The following is an 11,769-nucleotide window of genomic DNA, read 5'->3' on the forward strand; positions in this document are numbered from 1 at the left end:
TGGGACATTGATGATCCCTTAATTTTCAATTATGTTTCAAATAAATTGAATGTACAAGATCAAAATAAAAAAGACTTCCAAGGTACTACATTTATTGAAGATTAAGCTGCATTGGTTAGTTGGTCATTAAGAAGGGGATCTAGAGCAGCATTATCACAACCAAATGAGTCTAGATTGATGGGAAAGATAATTGTAAGGAGAGTTGCTGATACCTCTCATGTACAAGTAGCACATTGGAATGTGAATTCATCCCAATTTCTTTTGGCTACTACTAAGAAGGAAGAACAAGCCATGTTTGAGCTACAAAGTAAATATGAAACAATTCTTGAGGCCTACGATAAGGAGGTAAAAAAGAGAATTGAGCTTGAGAATAAGTTAATGGGGAGGTCCACAAGACCTAAAATAACATACCCTTGTCCTCCAGTGGAACTCTTCAAATCCACCCCCTTGTAGAAGTACCAGACACACCCCAAAAGAATACTACATAGCTGAAGATTTTGAGGAAGAAAAAAGCAAGCTGTGGGTCTTACATGTGGAGCTAAATATACAGTATGAAGATAAGTTAAGAAAAGCTCTTGCCTACCTTACAGACAAAATTGAGAGGTCATTGTTTTATGATCAATTAGCAAAGGTAGTAAATGTTCTGGAAGAGTTGAAAGCAAAAGATGAGGTTTTAAAGCATATTATGAATAAATGGGCAAAGAAAAGGAGAAGAAAAGAGGTGATGCTTTTGTGTTACTTAGTCATAAGGTCATTCCATGAACAAATTGAAAAGATTTATGACATTGTCATTGACCTACTAGATTTTGATGATAGGAGTGCTTGTTTACAAAGAATAATAGTGGGTTACTTGAGTAAGTACAAGAGCCAAAAAAATGATTTTTTTCCCCATGCTATAGATAGAAAGAATAAATTAAAAAATAAAGATGAGTGGACCAAACAATTAGATGATTTGTTCTATTTAAGGATGAATAAAATCATAAATGAAAAAGGACATGCTTGGTGGGCCACTTCAACTGAAGAGTTAGTAAAGGTATAGTTATTCTTTGATTCTTTGAAACAAGATTTTGTTACCATTGATAATGAGGCTGAGTATGTGCTCAAAAGAAAAAATGATAGTTTGCAATTCAACTGACTAGATGATACAATGTTTGACACATGGATGGTGGATATTGCTTCCAAATAGTAGTTTGAGGAAGTTGGAATAGATGAAGATAAGATAAAGGAAGACGAGGTGCAGATTATTGACATATCAACACCAGATCTAAAAAACAAAGAAGGTGAAGGTCTCTAGTTAGCTCCAATTGTAGGTACAGAGGCCCAGGATATGGACATGACAAAGAAACCATCAAAGTAATGTTGTTTATCCAAGGTGAAAATAGTGAAATCAAAGGGTAAAAATTTATTTGCAAGCACTATAAGATGACTCATCATTGGCTATTTTAGTAGCTACATATTTTGAAGATTCAAAATAGTGGTGGCAAACAAAGGAGCTGATATTTTGTAAAAATGTGACATAAGCGAGCCTACCTAGGAATATTTTGATGTTGTTGACATTCTATTATACTTTTTGTTGTCTTTTGTTAGCTATTTTTGTTTCTAGTTTGAAAGGACACTTGTCAATCACATTTTCCCTTTGCTTGTTGCAACTCATGCCTGTATATGAGAAATATGTTAGCAAGTAATACTAATCTATCAAGAAAACAAAGCATTAACTAGCATAAAAGACATAACATATATGAGAGACAAAGTGAAACCCCCAAATGAGAATATGAGCCATGGAATGGCTCTCCCAATGAGGATGGCCACTTGATTTAGGGATGAGTCTATTTGATAGGATTTGGGATGTATGCTCAAGCTTCAAACTAGCTTCAATGGAGATTTTTGGGATTTTTGGTGTGGATGCATGCAAAAGTATGGATTTGGCTTCAAAATGGCATTATAACTTTACTTGATGGATTGTGATGAAATGGCTTGGGAGGGGATTCAATTTATAGGCTAAGAGCTTGAAGGATGGGGGGCTAAGATGTAAGGATGGGGAAATGGTTAAGGAGGGCTAGGATGCACTCAAAGGGGAGCACATGGATTGTGCTTGTTTAGCACCAATCAGGGAGTGAGACATGTCACAGGGTGAGTGGATGGAGGAAAGAGGATGGATGAGTGAAAAAAGGAGGCTCAAAGGATAATATCTTCATAAAGACCCTTCATTATGGCTTGTAAGAGCTTGTAAGAGTCTTTATGGCTTTTGTAAGAGCATTGAAGGCTTGGTGGTTGAGATTTTTTGGAGGGAGTTGAGATTGTTGACTTTCCTTGGCTTAGGAAAGTCTTAACCTTGCTTAGGGAATGTGACAACATTAGGGGGTAGATTAGGCTTGGGTTTAAGATTTAGAGATTTGCAAGTGGATGGCATTCATGAGGGTGGATGAGTTAGTGGCTAAGCTAGGTTAGTATGGGTGGATGGGGTGGATTAGGCTAAAAAGAGGGTTTAGGGATAAGTTAGATTTGAGGGTTTTATTTATCAAATAGATTTATTTGATAAATGGGGATTTTGGAGTTAGATAGAAGAATAAGATTTAATTGATAAATAATAGGTTATTTGATTTATCAATTAGGACTATAGATGATTAATTAAATTAATCAGCTAGGGGATGGCAAATGATTAATTAAATAGAAATTTAATTAATGATGCCTTTAGAGATAACTAAATAGGACTACCAAAGTGGTTTAATCAAATTTAGGTGTCTACAATGCTTATATAAATGAGTTTTCAAGGCAATGTAGAGGTCCAAATTCTTATGTATTTTTTAGGAATGTCAAGAAATAGTATAGTTGGTCTAGTCATGTGTAGCTTTGTTTGAATTTACTTCTAGTCATGTACTTTTTTAATGACAAATAGAAATGATAGTATCAGCATGAATTCATGGGTTCTTCATTGAGTCTCTATTGGTTCTTGTATTTTTTAGGAATGTCAAGAAATAGTATAGTTGGTCTAGTCATGTGTAGCTATGTTTAAATTTACTTCTAGTAATGAGTTAGGTACAGAGGCCCAGGGTAAAAGTGATATTGTCTATCCAAGGTGAAAATAGTGAAAATCAAAGGGTAAAAATTGATTTGCAAGCACTATAGGATGACTCATCATTGGCTAGTTTAATAGCTACATATTCTAAAGATCCAAAATAGTCGTGGCAAACCAAGGAGCTGATATTTTGTAACAATGTGACATAAGCAAGCCTACCAATGAATATTTTGATGTTTTTGACATTCTATTATGCTTTCTATTGTCTTTTGTTAGCTATTTTTGTTTCTAGCTTGGAAGGATACCTGTCAATCACACTTGCCCTTTGCTTGTTGCAACTCATGCCTAGATAAATTTGTTTCCAAGGCAATGTGGAGGTCCGAATTCTTATGTATTTTTTAGGAATTTCAAGAAATAGTATAGTTGGTCTAGTCATGTGTAGTTGTGTTTGAATTTAATTCTAGTCATGTACTTTTCTAATGACAAATAGAAATGATAGTATCAACATGAATTCATGGGTTCTTCATTGAGTCTCTATTGGTTCTTGTATTAATCAGCAAAATGATAATACAAAAGGGTATTTATACTAGATTTGTGTCACTATTTCTATCTCCATATCATGAGTTTATTAATTTTGAGATCATTTGAATAAGGTTCATCTAGTTAAATGCCAACTGGATGGATTGTATATTGGTTTATTGTTGGTTTTAATTCAAAGGATTATGTAAATGCTTTAGTAGATTAGTAGAGTTCATGAGTTTATGGAAGGGATATCTCATAAAAATGGAAATAGTTGTTTATAGTTGATAAATTCAATGACAAGTTAATTGAATAAGATCTCCTACTAATAGTTAACTCTTAGCCCCTATTGATAAAGCATTGATCATATAAATCAAAGGTGTTAGAGAGTAAACTCTACTGCTACATGTCCAAACATTTTAACGTTAAAATCATTCTTGTTCCATTTTAGAGTTATAATATTGGTCAGAACTCATTTATATTTTACTTTTGGATATTAGATAACTATTATTCCAAGAAGTAATTGTAAGCTTAAGGAGAATTAGGAGCAAATTTTCTTAGGAGGGATGTATGTAAATCAAAGAATATCAACAAATGGATAAATTGCACATGTGAAAGAGATAGAGGATGAAAATTAGAATGAAACTAATATAATTATCATGTATCAATGGTTATCTAAAACATCCCCTAGGTAAACTTGCATTGGTCTTGCAGAGCCTGAAGAGTAGGAAGCCATTTTGGTTTTGTTGAAGTTGGTCCAAATGGTTTACACATAGAGTTGTTGATAGGAAGTGGCTTTTTGTTAGATTGTATGGGTGTTATCATTTTGGTGTTGAGTATTTTGTGGTTCAGTAGTTTTAAATACCAATAGCCTCCACCTCTTAGAATTCAATCCCACATCATCCTTCATTACACCTCTTATTTTCCTCTTCTGAATTTTCCGATCCCCAATAATTACTACCATATGAGAAATTGATGTTGAAAACTAGCTAGATGTGACAATGATGAAATAATGGTAGAGTGCACATCCTCAAGGGCTAGGAGTGACATCATTAGAGATCCAACTAAAGATGCACAATCACCACATCATGCCAAAAAAACCCGATTCCCACCAAGCTCCATCATCCTAATAGAAATTAACATCACAACAAGCTTTATCTCCACGGCTTCAACCAACTTGAAGGCCTTTAAAAAATTTGGGACTACCACCATGGTTGTATTTCAACTATCAACATCTCTACCAACCTCCATCATCTAGTAGAAAACTAAATTATTATGGGTTCTTACAACACAAGTCATCCAATATGAGGACCTTAGTAATCTGTAGACTTACCACTAGTGTCGTGTTTTGATCATCCTTGTTTAGGATATGGGAAATTATTGGTTCTATCATTTCATTCTCCCCATTTGGAGGTATCTCCCCTTCCTCTAATCCATCCTTGGCTTCCCCATCATTTCCTATTTTTTCAGGCAGAAAAAAGAAGCTTCACAGTACTATCAACAAAAGGATAACCCACCATCATTTGTATCAATTCCTCATATGTACGAGATTTCAACTTGGGATATGAAATAATCAATGACTTGCTAGAGGAGCAGTTAGGATGAACCACTCTAGTAGAGAAAACATTCTCTTTAGACATCTCATCCACCTAAGGTGTGGGTTTATAATTAGATATAAAATATCTATATATCAAACGTTTCTAGAAATATTATGTTGTATTCGCATAGTTGATGGCCTGAATCTATGATTCCCACTTAGACTTGATATCCAAAAGGTTAAGGAGGGCCCTATTGATTTTAACATTGACACAAAACCTAATAAAAGCTAGTCTAGATTTATTTAAAATGATAATATCTTCTATGATATAATGGTTGGAAACAAATCCCCTATCCACCTAAAAATCTTCTAATACTAGAATTCTAAATGAAGACTAGGGAACCTTATCCAAACAAGAGCCATACAATTCAAATTTACTACAGGATCAAATCATTATTTTTATTTAGCCCAAGCCATGTTGTGTTTACCAAAGCTCTAAAATCTTTCAAAAATACAAATTATGTCTTCTTCTACAACAAATTTAAACAAAAAAGAATGGCCAACATCAAAAAGATAACAATCAATCCTTTAAGCCCCTTGAAGGTGCACTATTTCATGACCATCTCAACTATAGGTCTAGAAGATAGAAACTGACCTACCAAGCACAAAGACAGCTATGTAGAGATGTTCTCCACCATAGAGTCTAGTTGAATGATATTTGAACCCTCATTTTTAAATGAGACTTGTGGCAAGTCCCTAAAAGAGATAGACTCTGTAGAATCAAGAATACCATTGTTCCTAGTAGATTTAGGGATCCCACCATTCTCTAGGAATATGATCTCATGAGCCTCCCTAGTAGGGGTGATGCCTAGGAATTTCAAATTATCAGATTGGCATGGGACCTAGAAGATGTTGGCAGGCCCAAAGGAGTAGAGGGAAGCACATGATTTGCAAGTACTAACCGTCTGAATAAGATAAGGACGAGATTCAGGTAGATCTATGTTAGATCACCAAGAGGGGACCATCCTCCAAATGAAAATCCATAATTTCATGCACTTTTGTTACACCTATGTCCATTTCTTTATTGCTCACTATTTTTTTAGTGATTTAATTTAGGTTGATTAATCTTATTTAGTCTAAATCAATAGGAGGGAATGATCTCTCTTACAAATATTCCATATATTAAAAATTTAATGAGAAAATATAATTTTATTATTTCAATATAATGTAGGAAAAGATCTGAATTTAGTAAAAATTTGATAAAATATATAAAAAATAATAATTTGAATTATTAGTTTTTACTAAATTTTGACATCCCAATAACTACATGTGTATAAAATTTATTTTGAATGTAATTGTAGCTATATTTGTGTAGACTAAATGAGATATTTTCTTATGTGTAGGAAAAAAATAGCAAGTTAAATGAATTGTGAGGAAATCATAATTAAACGTGTTTAAATGAAAAATATGTTTTAAAATAATCGATTGAAATAAAAAATATCTATATAATATTTTTGAAGTAATTTACTTATCATTAATAAAATATAAAAAAGATAAGTACAATAAATTAAAAAATAAATAGTTGGAGAGCATGGAGTGTACTCTCATTGTAAGGAGAATGCCTTTTTCAATGGCCTTTTATTTCAGGTATGCTTGAAGCTTTAGGGTTTGACCCTCAAATGTCCTTTCAACATACAACCACATCCAATGGCTTTTTATTTTAGGTATGCTTAGAGCTTAAGCGTTTCGCCCTCCCTTCATCTCTTTATTCAAATGTATTAGTAGATATCTTACTTTTATCACTTTTAATGATCTACAATTTCAGACTTCCAGCATTCTAGATCTACAAGAATACAACATAGTTTAACAACAAAACAAAAAAAAAATTAAAAAAAAAATAAAATTATGATTCAAATTTTTGAAACTGAAATTTTCCTATAGAAAAATTCAACTGAATAATAAATAAAACTCCAAAAATTCCAACTCCAAATAATAAAGAAAAAAATTATATTACAATTTCTCATTAACAATTATGAACGTTCACTAGTTTCTGTCGGTCTTTCAAATTTCAAAATGTTTTCGATATAAATAACTTCTCATCTACTCTCTGATTTTTGAACTGACTGATTTCAAATTTGGTGTTTGTAGGCTTTTGCTAAACTAAATCTGTTGGCTGCTGGGCTCCTTCCTAGTGTTCTTCCATTTCCTCGTTATTAACATACAGCAAACTAATACTATATTGAACAGTTGTATATTGTAATTTGTTTTTAGTTACTTGTTTTTGCGTGTGTTTGGATTTTCTTTGTTTTGTTTTGTTTTTTATTTTGCTGTTGTGGATTACAGGCTTTCTTTCAATTCAATACAATGAAGAAGGATTTTGCATCACCTCAAACACCGAGCATCTGAGCATCTGAACTATTTCCAGAAGGCCGAAGATCACTCGTCGTCTGCGAAAGAAATTGTCAACTCCTATAAAAAATGTCTGTATTACATTTCCCTTTTGTTCCTTAAAGGAATGTAGTACATTTTAGTTTATTTTCTCACGGTTTTGAAATCATCATTGGTTTGTCGTTGCAGGGGGATGGGCTCATTGCAAACAGAAACTCCATAGATTTTGACTGGGCTTGGTATCTGGTAAACAAAAGCAATGCCGTCGGAAATACGCTCTCCATCAAAGAATATGATAGAGAGCAAGTTGCTAGCTTGGCAATGGATTGTAATAAAATGTCAAAAGTTTTAAAAGCTTTAGTCAAAAGCCATCTTTACAGGGATCGCAATCCATTTATTCTGAATCCCTTTCTGTTGATAATTGGCCCAAAACTAGCAGATCACAGCGGTGCTACATACCTCAAGTAAGGGTTATTCTCTATGTGAACGTTTTGCAAATTATTTGCATGTTAAATTTGTGTTTGGTCCCTAGATTTGGGTATAATATTAGGTGTTTTTGAAAGGATGTAGATGTTCTTTGGAATATGGAGTGCGATCATCAGATTGGGTGCTTTTGTAATCTAAGGATTGGACAAATTTTTTATTTTGATAAGAGTTTTTACAGTTTGCTATGGATTCATCAATATTAATATTTATACAATGTTGTAGGGATTCAGATCTCCAACTAACTGGTTTAATAAGTATTGTAGTGCAAGTTTGTTATTCAATTTGAGTATGTAATCAACATGCATTATAAATAGATTGTAGAAATCTGATAATATTAAAAGAATTGTTGTTATTTATCTTATTTGCAATTAGATTTCTGGTTCATTTTCTTATTTGCAATTTTTTAAATATCTTACATGGGTGTGCGCAGCATGCAGATAGAACATTGGATGCTTTAGATCTTGTTGATGATAATCATTTGAATCTATTAGATTGGAGTGAGAGGAACATTTTAGCAATAGCTCTTTGCAATGCAGTTTACTTATGGGATGCAAATAGGAGCATTTGTTATGAGCTTTTGACTGTAGATAATGATGTTGGTCCAATAAACAGTGTTAATTAGGCACCAAATGAAAAACATATTGCCATTAGATTGACTCGTTCTGCTGTACAGATATGGGACTCTACATCAAATTGGTAGGTAGAGATTATGAAGTGTTTGATGTCTTAAATTTTTTTCCCCTCTTCAAATTAATGTAACCATTATTACATTGTAGTCTTATCGCATTGAATGCAGGTGAGATCCTTGAATGGTCGTTATGGACGTGTAGGCTCCCTTTCTTGGAATGATAGTATACTTGCAATTGGTGGTGAGGACGTTAAAATAATACTCCATGATGACTCACAAGGAAGTGTGTGTTTTGAAATCGTCCTTCTCTGGTCAGCTACTTGCGAGTGGGGGTGGTGACAATTTGCTTCATATCTGGGACAAGAGCATGTCATCCTCCAATATTAGAAAACAGTATCTTCACAGGACGGAGGAACATTATGATGCTGTTACAGCCCTGGCATGGTGCCCTTTCCAGCACAATATTTTGGCATCTGGTGGAGGTCTTATAGACCAAACAATTAAGTTCTGGAATAGTGTTAGTGGAGCATGCCTAAAGAGCATTGACACCAACTCTTCACTTTGTGCATTGTTGTGGAATAAACATGAGCGAGATATCTTGAGTGCACATGGGTATATCGAGAACCATTTGATCTTGTGGAACTACCCATCTATGGCAAAGATTGCAGATCTTAGAGGTCATACTTCCAGGGTCCCTCATCTGGCACAGGTATATATGCATGCCGAGCGTTGGTGGTATTTGCATAGCGTCCTTGATTGAATATTCAGTTAATGTTAACCATCACTGTATTTTGTATTTTAAAGCCCAGATGGATATACTGTCGCATCAGCTGTAGCCAGAGGGAATTCTCGACCCTTATTTTATACATATTCGGTAGTGGCCTATCGATCCCGTGGAACAGAAAAGATTTAGACTTCAGGTGATGCTGGATATTTTCTTCTTTGGCAATTCTGTTATAACTTATATTCGCTAAAAAAACGCCTTTTGGCATGTCTAGTATGTATGAAGTAGATGTAACAAAACCTATAAATTTGTGATGGCTCAATCTTTTTGTGTTATAATTTATGTGTTGATGAAATTGCTTGTGGCTGATTTCTTTTTCATTTTAGTTTATATAAAATTGTTATGTGTATGCTCAACTTGTTTTTAGAACTTTTGTTACAATTCGGCCTTTAATAATTTTTTATGCAGATGGTTTATGTATGCAGGTATCTAGGTATACATGGTAGGCATACGTGTTGGACAGAAATAACAATCAGATCATTCAGAGTTAAGCTCTGCAACCATTTGCTTATCTTGATGGACATCCATTCTTAGCACATTGAAGCCATTTTGACATATGCATCAATGATATTACTAACTAGCACTTGCACCTTTGAAGGGTGCAAGGGTTAAGCTGATAGATTTATGTAATGGTTGTCCTTTCAATTATCCATTGACCTCTACAACTATTAGGTTTATTTAAAAATATTCAACCACGTGAACTCCAAATGTATCCACACATCATATTATTTTGTTGCATTTGAGGTGGGAATTTTCATTAAATTTTTTTACAGATAGACATTATTTCCATAAAAGTTGTATTCTTGGGCCCAAACACTACGAGGATTCAAATAAAAGCTCCTGACCAAGTGACTTTCAGGAATGAGTTGAAACTATGAAGGATAAGTAAAGTGATGTCAAAGCTCACATCCATGCCTATAAAAAACATGTTTCAAACTCATAGGCACTATTTTTGTTTCCATAAAAGTTGTGTTCTTGGGCCCAAACACTACGAGGATTCAAATAAAAGCTCCCCCACCAAGTGACTTTCAAACATGAGTTAAACTTGTGAACAATAAGTAAAGTGATGTCAAAGTTCACATGAATGCCTATAAAAAATTATTTTCAAATTCTCCATTTGTGCCTACTATCCATTACTACTAAACGAGCCTTCATTCAATCTTATTCCTTTCTCCTACTTTGTATTGGAGCATGGACCCACTTCATTGGATAAACTCTTCACACTATCTTTTGATTGTTAGAGAAGATCAAAGACTATATGGCCACGATCATATGAGAACAACAAAGGATGACTAATATTAGTATAGTCAATTTTTGGTATAGTAATTAAACCACTTATATTGATTATTAATAATTGTGTGAGGAATCAATTCCTTTTATATGTTATCTTTTAATATTTATATTTTTAATATTCTAAAGTTTCACATTATATTAATATTGTATTTATTCAATTTGTTAATCAACTCATTATTGGGATGTAAACTATGTATCAAGTTTAATTTATTTGAATTATAAATTAATCAAATAATTAATTATAAAGTTTGTTATTAACTGCACATTTAAATACCTTATACATCTTTATAATTCTATTTTCGTATCTCCCATATCCTCTTAGAATCTTCTCAATTATTAAAATTTATTTCTATTTAAATATTTTTAAAATATTGATTATAAGTATATAATAGTTTTCTTATTTATTTCTTAAAAATTATACTCCAAAATATTTTAGGATAATGTGATGGTTTAGTATTGTAGCCAGTTTTATTGAATTACACACCATTAATATTCTAAAGAATTAATATCAACATTCAAGTTTTTAAAACTGTAATCATAAATTGCATAAAAATTAGTTATATCAAATAGTTTTCAAATAAAAAATACATGTATTCACATTGGGAAAATTTAAATGTATCTAAACCATATGAATAGGGATTTTTCGTGAAAGCAAGTAGAGTGATTTTAATTGGACTTCACACTATGGTATAAGTATCTTCTATTCACCATGTGGAAAATGTGTTTATCTTTAAAAAATAAGAGATATTACGTTATATATGTAAATTATTATCACTTGTTAATTAAATAAATAATAAAAAATAAATTCTTATTGATGCCCCACACACATCATTTTCGAAATTGTGTAGATTTTTAAAATTAAATATATTTGTCGAATAATTTTAAAATATTAAAGTTAAGTTATATATTTCTTGAAAAATAAATGGATGGAGTTTTCAAGGATTTAATTCAAAAGAAAAAACTTCTCAATAAAAATGTTTAGAGAGGTGAAGACCCTTATATTCTTCATTTTATGTTTGTTCAAAACATTCTCTACCATAGCTCATAGGACTCTAGCCATAGATTGAAACTCTAACTCATTACAAAAACCAAAACACTAAATAATATTTCCTAACTAC

The 11,769-nt window shown here is 32.7% G+C and overlaps 1 pseudogene; it reads left to right on the forward strand.

The window, feature by feature from the left end:
* The first annotated feature begins 7,436 nt into the window (after window positions 1–7,436).
* On the forward strand, window positions 7,437–9,487 carry LOC149544482 (cell division cycle 20.2, cofactor of APC complex-like; annotated as a pseudogene).
* The last annotated feature ends 2,282 nt before the right edge of the window (window positions 9,488–11,769 follow it).

This window comes from Cupressus sempervirens, chromosome 8 (genome assembly GCF_028749045.1).
Source record: "Cupressus sempervirens isolate cs-2001-9-10 chromosome 8, ASM2874904v1, whole genome shotgun sequence".
Classification (NCBI taxonomy): domain Eukaryota; kingdom Viridiplantae; phylum Streptophyta; class Pinopsida; order Cupressales; family Cupressaceae; genus Cupressus; species Cupressus sempervirens.